An 18219-nucleotide genomic window follows, 5' to 3' on the forward strand; every position below is an offset into this window, starting at 1 on the left:
CAGGAATGAACTTTGGATTTAGATTGGATATACATTTTGTCTTCTAATTCTACTTTCTGGTACTGACCATTTGTCTGGACATTTATTCTCCTGTTTCAGATCTGCCCTGTAAGTTAATTGTAGATTCTGGTTTTAGTTAGTGGAGCATTTAATTCTTGTTCGGTTTTGGGTAGTGATAACTTGGATTCTAAAGTCCATCTGACTTTGCAGCTGGCACTGGTGAAGGCATTTGGCAGTCCGGGCTCATATCGCAGCACTTTATTAGATTTAAGCAGTAAGTTTTACTGCTTTCTGTTATCAGCCAGATCCTGCTTCTAACATAACAATATGTCATCAATATTGTAATCCCTGAAAACTCTTTTAAGTGTCAGAGCTGGTATTCAAATTATGGCAAAGAAGTAGAGCAGTTTCTAGGGCCTGTGCTAAGGTAATACCGTCAAGGAGTATTCTAGAGATCACTTTGGTGTCTCAGGCCCGGTTCATATCTGTGTTCAGGCCATTCTGTTCCCCTCTCCGATTGAAAAATGCAAGAGAAAAGTCCTGCAAACCACACTTTTCTCTCCGTATTTTTCGTGCGTCAGAAACCACACAAACCCCATTATAGGCTATGGGGTCTGAGGGTTTCCTTAGTTAACCGCCTTATTTATGCTGATTAGGTTTTTATTCGGAAGGTCCTCAAGTGGACTTCCCGAACGGAAACCCATGCACAGATTTGAACCGGGCCTCAATGTCTTCTATAATTTAAATAATCAATATTAACAGACACAATCTTTCTCTCACTAAACTCTCCCCTCTACAATCTATTCTGAATACGTAGCACAAAAAATATAGGGCAATGCTGGGTAGTACTATTGAATAAACCACATTTGGCCAGCAGGCCAAACTACCACATACACGACAGAATAGTTATAAAAATATATAAATTTTATTTAGAAAAGTACATAAATAATAATAATAGATTGGAGGTAAACAATGCATCAGCTATGGATGCAATGACATACAACTAGGCTTTCATAAGGAAATATGCTTTGCATTTATAGTCAATACAATATTCAGTGAAAAGAGTTCCTCACCACATAAGAATGGGCATCATTAGCTATATACAGATGGATGAAGATCCAAATCATTAGCACTTCTTACTAGAGGGCCAATACATTTATATTTGATATTGTAGACAAAAGAAAACATATGAGCAACATTGAGCTTTTACCTGTAAGTATGTCATGCATCAGAACGCGCCCCTGATGCATGACATACTTACGCGCGTTCTGATGCATGACATACTTACAGGTAAAAGCTCAATGTTGCTCATATGTTTTCTTTTGTCTACAATATCAAATATAAATGTATTGGCCCTCTAGTAAGAAGTGCTAATGATTTGGATCTTCATCCATCTGTATATAGCTAATGATGCCCATTCTTATGTGGTGAGGAACTCTTTTCACTGAATATTGTATTGACTATAAATGCAAAGCATATTTCCTTATGAAAGCCTAGTTGTATGTCATTGCATCCATAGCTGATGCATTGTTTACCTCCAATCTATTATTATTATTTATGTACTTTTCTAAATAAAATTTATATATTTTTATAACTATTCTGTCGTGTATGTGGTAGTTTGGCCTGCTGGCCAAATGTGGTTTAATCTATTCTGAATGCAGCGGCCAGGCTCATCTATCAATCTAGATGCTACAGCGATGCCTCAAGTTTGTGTCAGTCACTACATTGGCTGCCTATTCATTATAGAATAAAATATAAAGTTATCACTCTCATCCACAAGGCTCTCCATAATGCCGCACCTCCATACAATTCTTCCCTCATCTCTGTCTACCGCCCAACCCGTGCTCTCTGCTCATTCAATGACCTAACACTTACATCCTCTATTATCAGAACCTCCCATGCTCGTATACAAGACTTCTCCCAAGCTGCACCACTTCTCTGGAATGCTCTACCCCGGACAATCAGATTAACCCCCAATTTCTACAACTTTAAGCGCAAACTAAAGACACATCTTTTCAGACAGGCCTAGCACAATTCCTAATGTAAACCCCTCTGTACATAACTAGAAGCCGTATAACGAACCCTCCTCTGTTCACACTCACGTTCACGATATAAATAAAATGCATTATTAATATTATTATTATTGTTAATCACCAAACCCTGTAACAATATCACCCTAACTGCCCATTTATCTTTAGTTTTTACTGAACACGTCCACCAATAATTCTTTGCTTGGTGGATGACCATGCACACTACAGTATGTTCACCCTTTATTGCTATGTAATCTTGGTCACTCCATGTGCAGAGAAACCGTACATTAGCAGGTTCCCCATCTTTAGTATGGTGGGCCAGAATGTGGCAGAGGAAACCCAATGTGTTAATGCTTTCTTGCTCTCTCCTGCATTCAGCAAGTGTTACATGACTGCATCATGGCTACAGCTTAGTGTGCATCAACACAAATCCATTACAACAACAAATAAACATTAAAAATAAATATTGGTCATGCATGTTAATAGTTTACCATATTTTAGACACTTGGTGTTCCTGGGAAATGTAATTTTACAAGCGGAATTGGTGGGATGAACAACAGAAATTATCAGGTATAAGAGACAAGGTTTGAAAAACATATAAGAGAAGCTCGAAGTAAGGCTGGATTCTATTGGGAGGCTTTTTTTGGAGGCTGATTTTGAGGCAGATTCAGAGTCAAAATCAGCGCCATAAAACTCAGTGTGCACTGACCCTTACAAGCAGAGAAAAAAGTCGGACTTGCCGGACTTTTTCTCCATCCGGGATTCCAGACCGACAGCAACAATTTTTTTTTATTATTTTTTTTTTATAACATGGAGGTCTATTGAAGGCAGACACAATATGCTGGCTGGCGACTGCACTGCATTTTTCATGTAACAAATTCACTTTAAGATTATTACTTGTGATTATTAAATATTATTCCCTATGGGGTTATATATTCTCATGTAAATGAAGACGGACGCTTTCAGTTGGCGTTAACATTGTTATTCTGCATTATACATATTCTTTATATTTGCAGAAATTAGGGTTTCTATCGCCATCTCACAGTCAGACAAGATTTTGGTGCTTTGGAGGTTTCAAAGCACAGCACATAGCACTCATTTATGAAGATAGATGTAGTTGTATTGCTTACATCTTCGTCCAACAATGACCTCAATTTCATATTATTTTAATACTAAAAGCTAAATCCATTTTACTGATACAATCTGACAATTTGTTCTTTTGGCTATTAATCACATTATTTGCCAGGCACGCCGAGTGTTTGTCCTTGCTTACTTTGATAGAACATACTTGGAGGACACCAGATGTAATGTAACTTTTAAAGGAATTTCTAGAGCATTCCATTAAAAATAAAGTCATATCCAAAGAGTATGAGATTGCACAATGCTAAACAAAGAAGAAAACTTTTGCTTAAGAGCATTCTTCTATTTTCTACCAGCGAAAAAAAACAGTGAAAAAAACTCTCAATCAATTACAGGAACAAAAAACTAGGGCTATATAATATTTTATTTGATGTGCTCAGCTATAGATTATGCTCAAGATATGATGTGAGATAATAGGAACTAGTGAAATTTTACAAGCTCAAGATTTTGTTTGAGGTCATTTAGGTTAAACCCCACGAGGCAACAAAAAGACACTGTTGCAAAAACCACGGTAGCAACGCATCGCAGCTTTTCCCACAGCACTCTAGGTTTCCTCTGCAGACTTTTTGTTTCAACTATACCTATGGGGAAACCACCGGTGTTTCCGTAGGTATAAATGACATGCTGAGATTTCCAATATCGCGCCAGGCTTGGAAATCGCGGCATGTCTGCACTGCGGTTTTTACCACAAAGTGAGCATGGGATTCGCTAGAATCCCATCCACTGTGCCTTGACTGTAAAATGCCGTGATTTTTCCAGCGGCATTTCCACCACGGGCAAAGCGCGGTGTTTATGGCCCATGGGGCACTGGCCTTACTTTCATTATTAAACTGCCACCCAAGATTTTAAAAATATATATATAATTGATGTCCACTGCTCATGGCTCATGAATTGGATGGGACAGTGGCATGAGATTCTCATGCTGTAGGTATTGGAAAACAATTAAAACCAAAGGTGACATATTGTGGAAGCACAGCTAAAACTGCAAAATTGTAGCAAAGATGTAGCAGATAACAAAATGCAAAAACACACCTTTGTACCTGCGTTTTTAAATGCATTTTACCATTTTACACTGTAGAAATTCAGCTGTGTTTTTTTTTTACTGCATTTTTCATCAGCTGTTTTAAGGGAGCCTTCACACGGAGTTTACGCTCGCCCATTCGGAACGTAAAACTTGTTCAGAGTGAGCGGCGTAAAAAACAGATCCCATGATCCCATTAACTTGAATGGGTGCCGGCATATGCACGCTCCCCATTGAAATCAATGGGAGGCTTTTTACCTATTGCTTTCAATGTGATACGCGCGTATCACATTGAAAGCAATAGGTAAAAAATCCTCCCATTGATTTCAATGGGTAGTGCCCGTATGCCGGCATCTATTGAAGTCAATGGGATCTGTTATAACGCTGTTCATTCTGAACGAGTTTACGTTCAGAATGAGCGGAGCGTAAACTCCGTGTGAAGGCTCCCTAAGCCTGTTTTTACACAATGTAAAAATGAGATTAAGGCCGGGGCCTCACGTGGCGTCAAGGTTTGACAGCAGCGTTGTATAGTCTAGCGAATCCCATCCACACATTGCAGAAAAATACGCACTGCGGAAAAACTGCAATCTCCAAAACCATTGTGTTTTTGTAAATTGCAGCATGTCAATTATACCTACGACAATGCCGTCAGTTTCATTATAGGTATAATGGAAGCAGAAAGTCCACAGAGGAGTTCACTTCGGTCTTTCTGGGAAAATCGATGTGGGAAATAATAGTGATGCGTTTCCACCATGGCTTTTCCCACACATTTTTTTTTTAACAGTGGCCTGCTACAAGTGTTCTTGGCCTTAATGACATAATCACGTTTTTTTCCAAAGTCTTTTCACAGAAAGTCCAGAGAGTTTTTCTGTGCAGACTTTCTGCCCCTATTATATCTACATGGAAAATGCCAATGCCAGGTATAATGGACATGCTGTGATTTTCAAAAACACTTCCTTTTTTGAAAACACAGTTTTTGTTCTGCAATGTGTGGCTAGGATTACCCAGAATCCCATCCACTATGCAAGTACTGTAAAGTGCAGCATTTTTACCACCATAGCCAAAACTTTCAGAAATGCAGTATTTTTTGCTGCAGTTTTTTTGAGCCAAAGCCTGGAGTGGCTACAAAAGGAATGGGAAATATAAAGTGAATCCCATCCACAATTTCCAAAACCATCACATTTTTGGAAAGCATGTCAATACATATACAGTATATAATATAATAATATACCTAAGGAAACACCAACAATTCCCCTATAAGTATAATTGAAACGGACTGGTATTTCAAAGAGACTGAATCTAATACATGTGAGATAACTATTCATGAAGAATTTGAGAATTTATGTGTGATGAAGGTGAAAAAATAACAGCTTTGATTTTTTTAATGCAAACTGCTAAAAGGAGCTATAAAAAATATGACAGGATAGCTGAAATCTATATTTACCAGTTTAGTGATAAATTCTAACATTATTGAGCTCAACTTACAACATAAAGTAACTGTTTAATATGTGTTGTTAGTACAAATTATACGACAGCCAACATCGAAGCAAAGAGTCAGCACAGCCACTGACCAACAAAAAGAGCAAAACAAAAACGAAGCCTTGCTGGCATAAAGGTGATGTCACCAGAATTCCTCCTCTCCTGGTAACAGCTGAAACCACACTGACTGTTGCCAGGGAGCCAGAGCTCACCGTTCACAAGCACTTTGCAAAAATTAAAGGATACAAGACATCTTGCTTCTAGCATCAGAAGCCCAATTGGTGTTCTAAACCTTAAAATTTGTCTTCTACATAAACATTATTATATGTGAATTTCATCTACTTATTTATTCAATGACACATATATTCTATGTAAAATGTTTTCTTCAAACACTAAAACCAATAAAAGCCCCAAATTCCATCTCAACAGAACCAAAGTGTAAAGAAATGACAGTGATTCTTTAAAGGAGATCAGCCACCAGAAACCAGCATATCAAACCATAGATAGATAGATAGATAGATAAGGGTCACCAGAACCAAACAGTTTTTTGATCTCGTGAATCGGTGTGTGCGTTGCCGAGATAAGGCTGTTTTTTGTCAATATGCATACTGATTCCTTGCCCAGTACCACAGCTCCAAAAAGGTATCCCGTAATGCCATCGTTGCTCCAAAGATCTCATACGCATATTGACAAAAGCAGCAATATATTGACAATGGAGGCGCTAATTCACAAGGGTTAAACACAGTTTGATTCAGATGATCCTAATCTATCTATCTATCAGCAGTGCTAGGTTGATATGCTGGGTTTGAGTGACAAACTTCTTTTAAAGTGCACCACTCCTAAACCCCTCTCATTGTTGGCCTTAGATATTGAGAAGGCCTTTGATAGCGTCATGACCTTATTATTTGTACTGTATATGTTGGTGTGTGTTTCAGTTGGGGATTTGATCCGGGCTCCTGTGTTCTGCTGGTGGTTTCTTTGCCACTGGACCATCGGTTTTGGTATTTGGTGTCAGTCCTCTGAGCATACTTGAGGTTTCAGGAATCGAACCACAGGTGTTAATTATTGCCATCAACCTATGGGAGGATTCTGGGGCCTTTATAAGGAAGAGGGCTGGCTCCACTAATTGCTGGTTTTTGTGGTCCCAACCTAAAATTTGTGGCCCTGGGAGGAGGAGTGTTTTGCTTGTGCTGCAACGGTCTAGGAAGGAGTTTGAGTGTTGTTTGTGTGTGAGTTTGGTTTTGTCCCTCCACAATTCTACTCTGCCCTGTCTTTCACTTCTGTTTGCTTGGCACTTTCTGGTTGTTTGAGGTGGGTTCCAGTTTATTTTGCCCCAGTCCTGTGTTAACCCTTTCCTCACCTCTCCACTGTCCCTTTCCTCACCTCTCCACTGTCCCTCTCCTCATTCTCTTGTTTTGTATTGTGTTGTGCTGCGTGTCTGTTGTCCAGCACTTCCCATCCTGTTTGCTTGTCTGCAGCTGCACCTTGGTTTCTGCAGGGGTGACCACCTTAGAATCCCCAGTCCCTATCTCTCTTGTAGCTCTTGCCCTATCTGTCGGCTAGGTCTTCGTGCTAGAGAGCCAGGAGTTGTCGGGGCCAAGGCTAGCTTGGGGGCAGCTGACCACCACCCATAGGCAGGGCCTAGCTAGCCACCGTAGTGTCAGAGATAGTCTCCTTCCCCTGTTTCCTTAGCGGTGCAATCTGCAGTCCGGAATCTGGGTCTGGACTTAGACACGAACGTGACAGCCTCTCAAAGGCTACTTTGCTCATGGTTTAAAATTTATGGGCTTGAACAGTCACTTTCAAAGAGCCATACATACCCTCTACTGTGACCCTATAACATTTCTAAAACTCCCTACAGATTAGTTCTATAAGTTCAAGTTGTTGCTGTAAATTTCTTGTCTATACTAAAAATTTCAATAAAAATAAATTTGGGAGAAAAATAAAACTCCCTACAGATTCCCCGACTCATATCTACATCCGCTGCCACATATGGCAAGGCTGTCCTTTGTCACCTGCCCTGTTAGCGCTTGCCATAGAACTCCTGATGATTGGCTCTCCCCCTCATATTAAAGGCGTGACATCTGGATGCCAAGAATATAAATCTACCCTCTCAAAGGCATTTTGAACTGCACAGGTCTTCCATTGTCTTTATTCTCTTGCCCCATTGAATACTGAGATTTCCCCCATTGACTTTGAGAGACTCTGCCTATATCAAGCTGCGGTGAGAGGCCTTCTCTCTAATTAGACAGAACATTTGCTGTACAGTTTAGGAAGTATTGGAGGGGAAATGAAGTATGACAAGTGAAGGCAGTTTGTCTGATAACATATATTACAAAGTTGCTTATATTCTTATTTTACAGTCACATGTACTACAATTTCATGGTCTTATGCAACGTTTGTCAATTAAAACATATACAGCAATGCGCAAAAAAATATTAGAAGGAGTACAAATGCTTCTAAAAATAGTAATGTTTACTTTTACTTTTGTCAATTAACAAAACTAAGTGAATGAACAAAAAAGAAATATTTGGATGTGTGACCCTCTTTTGCCTTCAAAACAGCATGCGTTCTTCTAGATACACTTGTACACAGTTTTTGAAGATTGTTTCAAACATCTTGGAAAACTAGCCATACATCTTCTGTGGCTATAAGCTTGCTTTTGTCACTTCATGTAATCTCAGACAGACTCAATGATGTAGAGATCAAGGAAATGGGAGCCATATCATCACTTCCACCCCATGATGCTCACCACATTGATTTGAGAGGGGAAAGTTGGCTATGAAGCTGTGCAAGGACTGACCATCATTCTACACTGGAGCAGATCACCATATAAGGGTCCATTCATACAGAGGAAAATGGTGAAGAATTTGGTGTGAAATTTCAGGGCTGAAAAAAAGCCTCCCATTCTGAAAACCAGTAAATGAACCAGTAGACTATCAGACATGTGTCTAACACAACAGATCAGCGAGGAATATCAACAAACACCATGCAATCATTGTTGGAAGAACACAGTCTGGTGGAGGAAGCATTATGTTCTGTGGAACTTTTTCATGGCATTTTTTGTATCCTATATCTACAATACCCACTATGCTGTGGCCTCCAAAGTAAAAGAAAAATAGCCAATGGGACTGGGTCGGTTTCACTTTCAACAAAATTTTTAACAAAAAGGGATAAAAACATGAGACTATCCCCAAAATTGTATAACGAAAAAGTACAAATTAAGTTTTGGATTTTTTAAGGGGTTAAAATGTAAAAGAATACTATGTAAATTTGGTGTCCTTGGAATACCAAAGCCATAGACTACAGGTGACATATCATTTTGGCTGCAGAGTAAACTCCGTGAAAACAAAGCCCGTAAGAAAGTCTTCGGCGGTAAGGGGTTAATGATCATATCACTTATTAAACATGTGTTATCTATATTCCTTTTAATGACAAGTGAAAAGCTTTACTCCTGTTTCATAATTCATGTCTGCATATGTAGGAAATGCCAAAATATCACTAGCCGAAATTGCAACAAACTTACTTATTATTAGGATTCTTAGTATATGTATGATTTTATATTAACAATTTATAAATTATTAGAATTATTGTAATATAATGTTCTATTTTTTGTGATCAGTAAAAGACGTTCCTGAAAATTCAGCCACTTATAAACCAATGAGGATTTTACTAAGATATGTACTTTAGATAGGGGCGTGAGCATTACCAGGTTTACCTTGCAGTCACAGCAATATAATCTGTAGCATTACTGCCTAATACCTACAGTAAAATATAATGTAAAAGACTACGCAATTGCAAAGTTACTCAATATTTAATATAGATTATATGCTGGTACCATTGCATTCTCACATGTACAATTAATGGTTATAGTAAGGCATATATTATGCAACCACTAGTTTGATACATAGCCATTTTCCATTGCGGTTTTCCTAGAGGTGAAAATGTTCTTATTTCGGGCTGTGAAATACTCCTCTGCTTAACAAAACCATTGTAACTAGTGTCAACTGTTTGATTGTAATGATGACACAATGAAGTTTAGACATGAACCTACACTACAGTAAATACAAGGTCAACCACAGGATATTTGTATACTGGGTTGTACCCTCCTACCATTAAACAAATACTGTGCTCTAGAAAAAATATGTGGCAAACACATTTTGTGCATGTCACTAATAAGAAGCCATTCACCATTCTGATATATAAAGTTACGTATATAGAATTATGTGTTATTGACAGATACGTTATTGTGCTCTGCTATGAAATGGTTAACAGATAAAACACACAAGTGTCCGATGACAGCTCAGAGGTGTTAATACGTAATAGCACAGATATCTGACACGTCGCCACCTCTTCTAAACTACTGGAGAGTCAGAAACTTTACAAGTTCTATCCAAGAAAGATAATAATTGGGGCATCTTATTGTGACTTGTTCTTTACTTGTATAAACTGTGAGCCTTACCCCTTCAGCAGATCTACTGCAGTATTCATATGGCTATAGTAGAGACCTGCACTTCTATGCTAATAAACTACACGCTGCCTTTGTATTACAATATGTACAATGATTCATTTAAAGTGCCTTTTCCTTCTTCATCCAGCTTCACATAACTGGTCGGTATTACACCATATAACAGTAAGGTCAAAATACTAGAACTCCATTGGTCTCAAGAATGGTTTATTTTGTAGTCTTGAAGAACAAGTAGAGATCACTCATCACTGAACTGAATATGAGTTACAGAAACCACGGAATTAGTCAGATACCTTGAAGGAAATTTCTTAATATTGGCACACTGGTGGGCTAGTCAGAATTCCTCAGCTAACATGTGCCCTAACAAACACCTATGGGCACGGTATATGGTGTCGGCTATTCACTGCTAGGCTGTAATTCTTTGTCTTTGGGCCATCACATATAGGATTTAGTTCCGATCCCATTCTTTGCAGTACAGACTGACGTAACTGCATTAATAAATGTTACCTATCACCATGTCAGAGTGGTCTTGTATCTGTCTCATGTTGTTCATTGTAATGCTGGTATTATTCTGCCCATAACTTTGTCTAATAATATATGATAAGTAAATATTGCTTACAGAGTAGATAAGTATAAAGCCTGGCATTGCAATACATGGCATACAAAAATTTCAACTTACTGTCAACTCCACTTATGTGCAAGACAATATATATACTATATAAAGTGTGTAGTTTCTATTAAACTTGCAGAATGTCACAATACTGTACCAACATGCACAATGTATTTACATGGTGTATGAGATATATGCCATGTATCAACCACCTTAGCTTTTTCCTGTCATACGCATCAATAAAAATACTGACATTATTAATTTACACATATAACACAATGTATACAGCCTTGTTGAGGGCCTCTTTATGCAAATTGTTCCTCAAGTCAGGTTAACAGTAGATCTAAAGTTATGTGATTTTATTCTAATAATTTTTGTCCATCTCTTCCTGCTACATTTTATTCATTCGCCCTCCAGCATAAGGGAACATACATCTTTATGAATTGCCACAAAAAGCTAGTATGCATTCTAAGGAACTAAACACATATATATGGCACTACAGGAGGAAGAATCACAAGATCTAGGATAAACTGTGTTCAACTACCTATTACATTTCCTAAACTGTAATAAAGTGATTAAGAAGAATATGATGTTTACTGTAGGATTCCCACGAGACGTATGATGGTCCGCTTCCCTATAACTAAAAGGGTTAATGGATCAACCATGGAATAAGAGGACATCTGCACACCAGACGTTTGGCTCTATTAATATAGTATATTTAGTAATAATTAGACTTTTCGTTGTTTAGCTTATTATGAGACTATGCTTGCACATCACAGTGGGAGGCCAGCCTTACATTAATTCCACTAGACAGTCCTATGTGGATGAGCACTCTATATACATGCATGATTTCATCATCAGCCATTGTCAAACTACTGACTTCAATTAGCACTGAAGCTGGGAAAGGGCTCAGCACTAAACCTACGAAGCCTTGAAACATGACACAACAGAGAAAACCTCAAGAGCAGATGTAGCAGAACTGAATTTGTCATTTAACTCTTTGGTTCTGTATTCCTCCAGCATTGTAATAACAGTCTTCTTGCAGAAGGTTTCCCTACAGTCTGCATATTCTACATTTTGATATTGTGATAAGTTGTACCAAATGACAATTTCTATGCCTGTAGATGAAGTACATATAGTGACGCTTTAGATCTCATATACTTATGTACAGTAAATATGTAATAAAGAAGAATTAGCATGTTACCTTGCTGGAGAGCTCCCCAGTACACGATGCAGAGCATGCTCTACTCTGAGCAGTGTTACCACTGACTGCCTTGTGTCCACATACAGGAGACACCGATATGTAGGAGAGCAGTAGCCACAGAGGTCTCCAGGTCCCCCTAAGTAATAGAAGGTATACAGATACAGTACAAGTGACTGCTGTTTTCTACTGAGCTCTCGCAGCTGCTGAGCAAAGATGCTTGAAAGGGAACGTCCCGGTAACTCCACCCAGCTGACATCCCTCTGAGCATGTCCTGTCTGTAGGAGCTGAGGGCAGACACACCTTCCCAAATGTACTGTCCTTTCCACATCTAGTTACATGTATTTTAATGACTAGGAGTCTAATATTTCCCACCTATAGCTGTATATAAATATGGATGGAATTAAATAAGGTTATGTATCAGCTTCATTTTGTAAGACAGACTTATAATTCATTCCACTTACTGGGTCAAAGCAGGGAGGCAGGAGGGAAAGGTTGTTATATCAAAGCAATACCAAATGTAGATAAGAAATATATTTACGGTACATATACGGTAGTGTGGGAGGATAGGCTCAGTGGTAGCAGTAGCGGACCCAAACAGTCAGAAACAGGACTGACAAAAATGGCAAAACAAAATAAGCTTTAACTTCAGGCAAAACAATAACAGAAATCCTGCTCGTCTGAGCTACTAACTATACAGCGAATACCCTAACTGTACTTGTGGTTTGTTTCAGCCACACAGTCAACACAGAGCATAATAAAGGCAACAGTTTAGATTGGACTTTCACCAGTTTGCAGTTAGGATAGAATCCAGCTCTTCCTCTCTCTCTCCAGGAACTGCTCAGAAGTGAAAACTTGCCAACCTTTTATAGGCTTTTAATGAGGCCCAGGTCCAACCTGTGCTTGAAGGCTCCTCCCTGATAGGACAAGAAGAGGTTAACAGAAGAAGCCATCACACAGCTAAGGTGTTACGTAAATTGTAACCTAGGGAGATATAGGGACCTTTCAGGATCTTACCTGCCACCTGACGCTGCTGTAAGGAAGGGCGTTCCTGACTGACTGTTAGAAATGCCCTTCTGACAGTGAAGAGCTACGGTACCGGCAATGATAGCTCTTCACCAGGGGCACATAACTTGAAAGCTGAATTCAGCGCACTGTTGGCTTTCTAGCGGTGTATTAAACCAGTGATTTTCAACCAGTGTGCCGCGGGGAAAGTTCCCCAAACACGTGCCAAGATTGGGGAGACCTATTTTGCTGGCACAGCAGCCAGTCCCCGACGTTCGTGTACTTGTAAATGTAGACGGAGCGTCCCTTCACTGCGAGCTGCTCCACCCACATACAGGGGGTGCCACAATTCTGTCTCTGAGCTCCATGGGCAGTTCCTTTGACCTCATGATTCTCATTTCTCTGACATGCACTGTGAGCTGTGAGGTCTTTTTTTTTTTTTTTTTTTTTAAGAAATTCTTTATTTATAAACATGCAATTACAAATAAGCAAACAGTGGACAAGTGAAATTCGTCCATACGGGCGAGACAGAACAAATCAGGGACAAACAAAGACCAAAATATGAAACTCATAGCAAGAAAGGGAGGGGAAGCAGAGCAAAAGGAAAGAAGGAGGGGAAGAGAGAGAAAGAAGGAGGAGAAAGAAAAAAAAAAAACAGAAAAAAAAAGGGGAAGGGAGGGGGGACGCGTAAGGGGGGGACGCTCCCATAAGGAACCGTCGGCATCCTCCACGACTCCGACATCCTCCACTCCACAAATCTAAAAAAATTGAGAAATGGGGGGGGGGGGGGTTAGAAGAATGCAACAGCGCTGGGACAGAGGACCTGACAACGTTGAACATATGGCGGAGGGAAGATTTACAAGAGGAACGACGAGGGAGGTCCTAGGGGTGAAGCAGGGAGAAGGCCAGTAAGAGTGAAGGAGAACCTTGGATAACTTAGCTAAGCACCCTCAGGACTCCCTCTCAAACATTATACAATCTGGCATACTCCAAGAGAACAGACGAAAAGCTCCCATGTGAAAAATGAGTAAATCCCATGTGACTCCAACGGGACAAGGTATCTGCCGGCTAGGATACTTTCAAAAGCAAAAACCAGGACCCCGAAGCATACCGAGCCAGAGAGCTGGGAAACTAGCGGAGGCTAAAACAATAGAGTACATAGCCGGAAGCTGGGTCCCTGCAGCTGTGAGGTCTTATATAGATAGGTGTGTGCCTTTCCTAATCAGGTCCAATCAGTTTAATTAAACTCAGTTGGACTCCAATGAAAGAGCAGAACCATCTCAAGGAGAATCAGAAGGAGATGGGAAGTATGTGAGTTAAATATGAGTGTCACAGCAAAGGGTTTGAATATGACCATGTGATATTTCAGTTTTTCTTTTTTAATAAATTTGCAAAAATATTCACATTTCTGTTTTTTTCTGTCAAGACGGGGTGCTCAGTGTACATTAATGAGAAATAAAATGAACTTTTTCACTTTTAGCAGGTGGCTGCAATGAAACAAAGAGAAAAATTTAAAGGGGTCTAAATATTTTACGTACCCACTGTATATGTTTTAAATCTAGACTGTCAATGCTAGGACTAAGAGACACTTACAGTTTTCATTACTTCCGTTATTCTTTATACAAACAATTTTGCTTTCAGCGGTTTATTTTGTTTTTCATGACTCTTTTTGTATTGATGTGGTATATGGATGACTGTGTATGAATTTGCTTTAGCACTATACCCATTCAACTTTTTGTTTTATTTGAGATATCGTTTATGGATTAATACATGCAACCCAAAAATTACCCAATGCTTACAATAAAAAAGACACAATGATGTAACCACCATTACACTTCTGAATACAGCTCACATGCAGCAAATTACAAAGAAGCTATGTACAGGCAAGGTTAGACAAACAGGTAATGTTTTCTTTATTGAGCCAGGCAGTTACATTTCTGGAGCCATCATTGTCAATTATAGAAGCAAAAGTCAATTCTAGCAGGAAGGCTTCTGTACTCGAACACTCAATAAAAATATATTGTCAGAAATGAAAAACAAACTTGAGATCATTGGTGTTTTGTATTTTACTTATGACATTGTAGGACTTCTAAATGTACAGTGTTGGCCAAAAGTATTGGCACCCCTGCAATTCTGTCAGATAATACTCATTTTCTTCCAGAAAATGATGGCAATCACAAATTCTTTGTTATTATCTTCATTTAATTTGTCTTCAATGGAAAACCACAAAAAGAATTGTCAAAAAGTCAAATTGGATATAATTCCACAGCAAACATAAAAAAGGGGGTGGACAAAAGTATTGGCACTGTTTGAAAAATCATGTGATGCTTCTCTAATTTGTGTAATTAACAGCACCTGTTACTTACCTGAGGCACCTAACAGGTGGTGGCAATAACTAAATCACACTTGCAGCCAGTTGAAATGGATTAAAGTTGACTCAACTTCTGTCCTGTGTCCTTGTGTGAACCACATTGAGCATGGAGAAAAGAAAGAAGACCAAAGAACTGTCTGATGACTTGAGAAGCAAAATTGTGAGGAAGCATGAGCAATCTCAAGGCTACAAGTCCATCTCCAAAGACCTGAATGTTCCTGTGTCTACCGTGCGCAGTGTGATCAAGAAGTTTAAAGCCCATGGCACTGTGGCTAACCTCCCTAGATGTGGACGGAAAAGAAAAATTGACGAGAGATTTCAACTCAAGATTGTGCGGATGGTGGATGAAGAACCTCAACTAACATCCAAACAAATTCAAGCTGCCCTGCAGTCCGAGGGTACAACAGTGTCAACCCGTACTATCCGTCGGCGTCTGAATGAAAAGGGACTGTATGGTAGAATACCCAGGAAGACTCCACTTCTTACTCAGAGACATAAAAAAGCCAGGCTGGAGTTTGCCAAAACTTACCTGAGAAAGCCAAAAACGTTTTGGAAGAATGTTCTCTGGTCAGATGAGACAAAAGTAGAGCTTTTTGGGAAAAGGCATCAACATACTGTAGAGTTTACAGGGGAAAAAAAAGGCTTTCAAAGAAAATAACACGGTCCCTACAATCAAACATGGCGGAGGTTCCCTGATGTTTTGGGGTTGCTTTGCTGCCTTTGGCACTGGACTGCTTGACCGTGTGTATGGCATTATGAAGTCTGAAGACTACCAACAAATTTTGCAGCATAATGTAGGGCCCAGTGTGAGAAAGCTGGGTCTCCCTCAGAGGTCATGGGTCTTCCAGCAAGACAATGACCCAAAACACACTTCAAAAACCACTAGAAAATGGTTTGAGAGAAAGCACTGGAGACTTCTAAAGTGGCCAGCAGTGAGTCCAGAGCTGAATCCCATAGAACACCTGTGGAGAGATCTCAAAATGGCAGTTTGGAGAAGGCCCCCTTCACATCTCAGGGACCTGGAGCAGTTTGCCAAAGAAGAATGGTCTAAAATTCCAGCAGAGCATTGTAAGAAACTCATTGCTGGTTACCGGAAGTGGTTGTTCGCAGTTATTTTGTCTAAAGGTTGTGCTACCAAGTATTAGGCTGAGGGGGCCAATACTTTTGTCCAGCCCATTTTTGGAGTTTTGTGTAAAATGTAAAATGATTTGACTTTTTTTCATTCTCTTTTGTGTTTTTTCATTGCAAGCAAAATAAATGAAGATATTAATACCAAAGAGTTTGTGCTTGCAATCATTTACTGGAAGAAACTGAGTATTATCTGACAGAATTGCAGGGGGGGCCAATACTTTTGACCAACACTTTACATATTACTAAATTCCCTCTCAGCCTGACTCTGCTATTGGATAGAAGGGGGAGTTGTTCCCATAAATAAAGAGTATATCCTAAATAGGGGAAAAACGAAGGATACTATGAGTACTATACCTTTTTTTGTTTTTTTTCAAGTGTTTCTTCTCATTGAAAAATAAAAATTCGGAATATGACTCAGCGTGTAGAGAAACAACTATGGCACTCATCAATCCAATAAGGTATTTACTGATTATATTTAAGTATGGTCTCTTTGCTATGTAGGACAGACTGCTCAGTATGCTGTTCTATAGTGAGCCACAAGAAAATGGCGCTCGGGCATGCGCAGTAGCGCTCAGAATGGAGTGTTACTGCGCATGCCCCGGATTTGAAAGCATAGGAGCGAGACTGGATGGAGGATGGATGTGGTTACAGCAAACGAGGAGGAGGGCATAACGCAGCACAAGCCACAGAGGGGGCGTGAAAGAAGTATGACGCAGGGGGTGCTCGCTGGCCCTGGGGAAGGCCCAGGGTGCACTGTGAGCATCATTAGCATATTGGTTTTACCAATATTTAAGAAAAATGGGGGGGGGGGGGTCTTTTGAAAAACTAGTGGCAGCACCTGAATAGCCTTTTTAAAGGCTATTCAGACATATCAGTATCTCAAAACACATTTTGACAATGATAGAACCCCTTTAAGAGATTGACCAACATAAAGTAGCATATAATTGTGAAGTGGAAGGAAAATGATACATGGTTTACAAAATTTTAATGAAATAAAAATCTGAAAAGTGTGACATGCAGAAGTATTCAGCCTTCCTATATCAGTACTTTGTAGAGACCTCTTTCGCTGCAAGTCTTCTGGGGTATGTCTCTACCACCTTTGCGCATCTATAGACTAAGATTTTTGCACATTCCCCTTGCAAAATAGCTCAAGCTCAGCCAGGCTGGATGGAGAGTGTCTGAACAACAATTTTCATGTTTTGCCACAAATGCTCAATGGGATTTATGTCTGTACTTTAACTGGGCCATTCTAACACATGAATATCCCTTAATATAAACCATTATGCTGTAGCACTGGATGTGTGTTTAGGGTCATTGTCTTGCTGAAAGGTGAATCTCCTTACCAGTTTCAAATATTTTGCGGCCTCCAACAGGTTTTCTCCCAGGGTTGCACTGTGCCAGTGGAACCACCTCAGGATTAATGCTGGGAAGACCAAGGAGATTGGTGGGCTTTAGTAAGCAAAGACGTACTCCAAATCTGGTGGACATCCAGGGGACAGGCATTGAGATAGTCAAGACCTATAAGTACCTGGGTGTGCTCCTCAATAATAACAGGACAGTGATTGAGGGATATACCCCCAAGAAACACCAATAGCGCACTCCCTTCAGTAAAAATAAGTTCTGGTACACTGATGTATCAAAATAAAAAAGATTTATTTAAGATGAAGCGTTTCGGGGTTCTCCGGTACCTCACAAGTACCACCCCTTCATCAGATATTTAGGAGTTCTAGAATGTTTGCACAGCGTGTTTGCTACACATGCTG

General features: G+C 39.6%; 1 protein-coding gene across 3 annotated transcripts in view; it reads right to left on the minus strand.

The window, feature by feature from the left end:
• The window catches only part of FRMPD1 (FERM and PDZ domain containing 1), a 158240-nt gene extending 146058 nt beyond the window's left edge, over window positions 1-12182 (minus strand). For 2 of the 3 annotated variants that reach the window (XM_075280413.1, XM_075280412.1), the window contains exon 1: window positions 11953-12182. The gene's annotated coding sequence lies outside the window, so the exon portion shown is untranslated. The remainder of the gene's footprint in view (window positions 1-11952) is intronic. The other variant, XM_075280414.1, reaches the window with a different exon arrangement.
• Window positions 12183-18219: the final 6037 nt, after the last annotated feature.

Source organism: Leptodactylus fuscus, chromosome 1, assembly GCF_031893055.1.
Source record: "Leptodactylus fuscus isolate aLepFus1 chromosome 1, aLepFus1.hap2, whole genome shotgun sequence".
Classification (NCBI taxonomy): Eukaryota; Metazoa; Chordata; class Amphibia; order Anura; family Leptodactylidae; genus Leptodactylus; species Leptodactylus fuscus.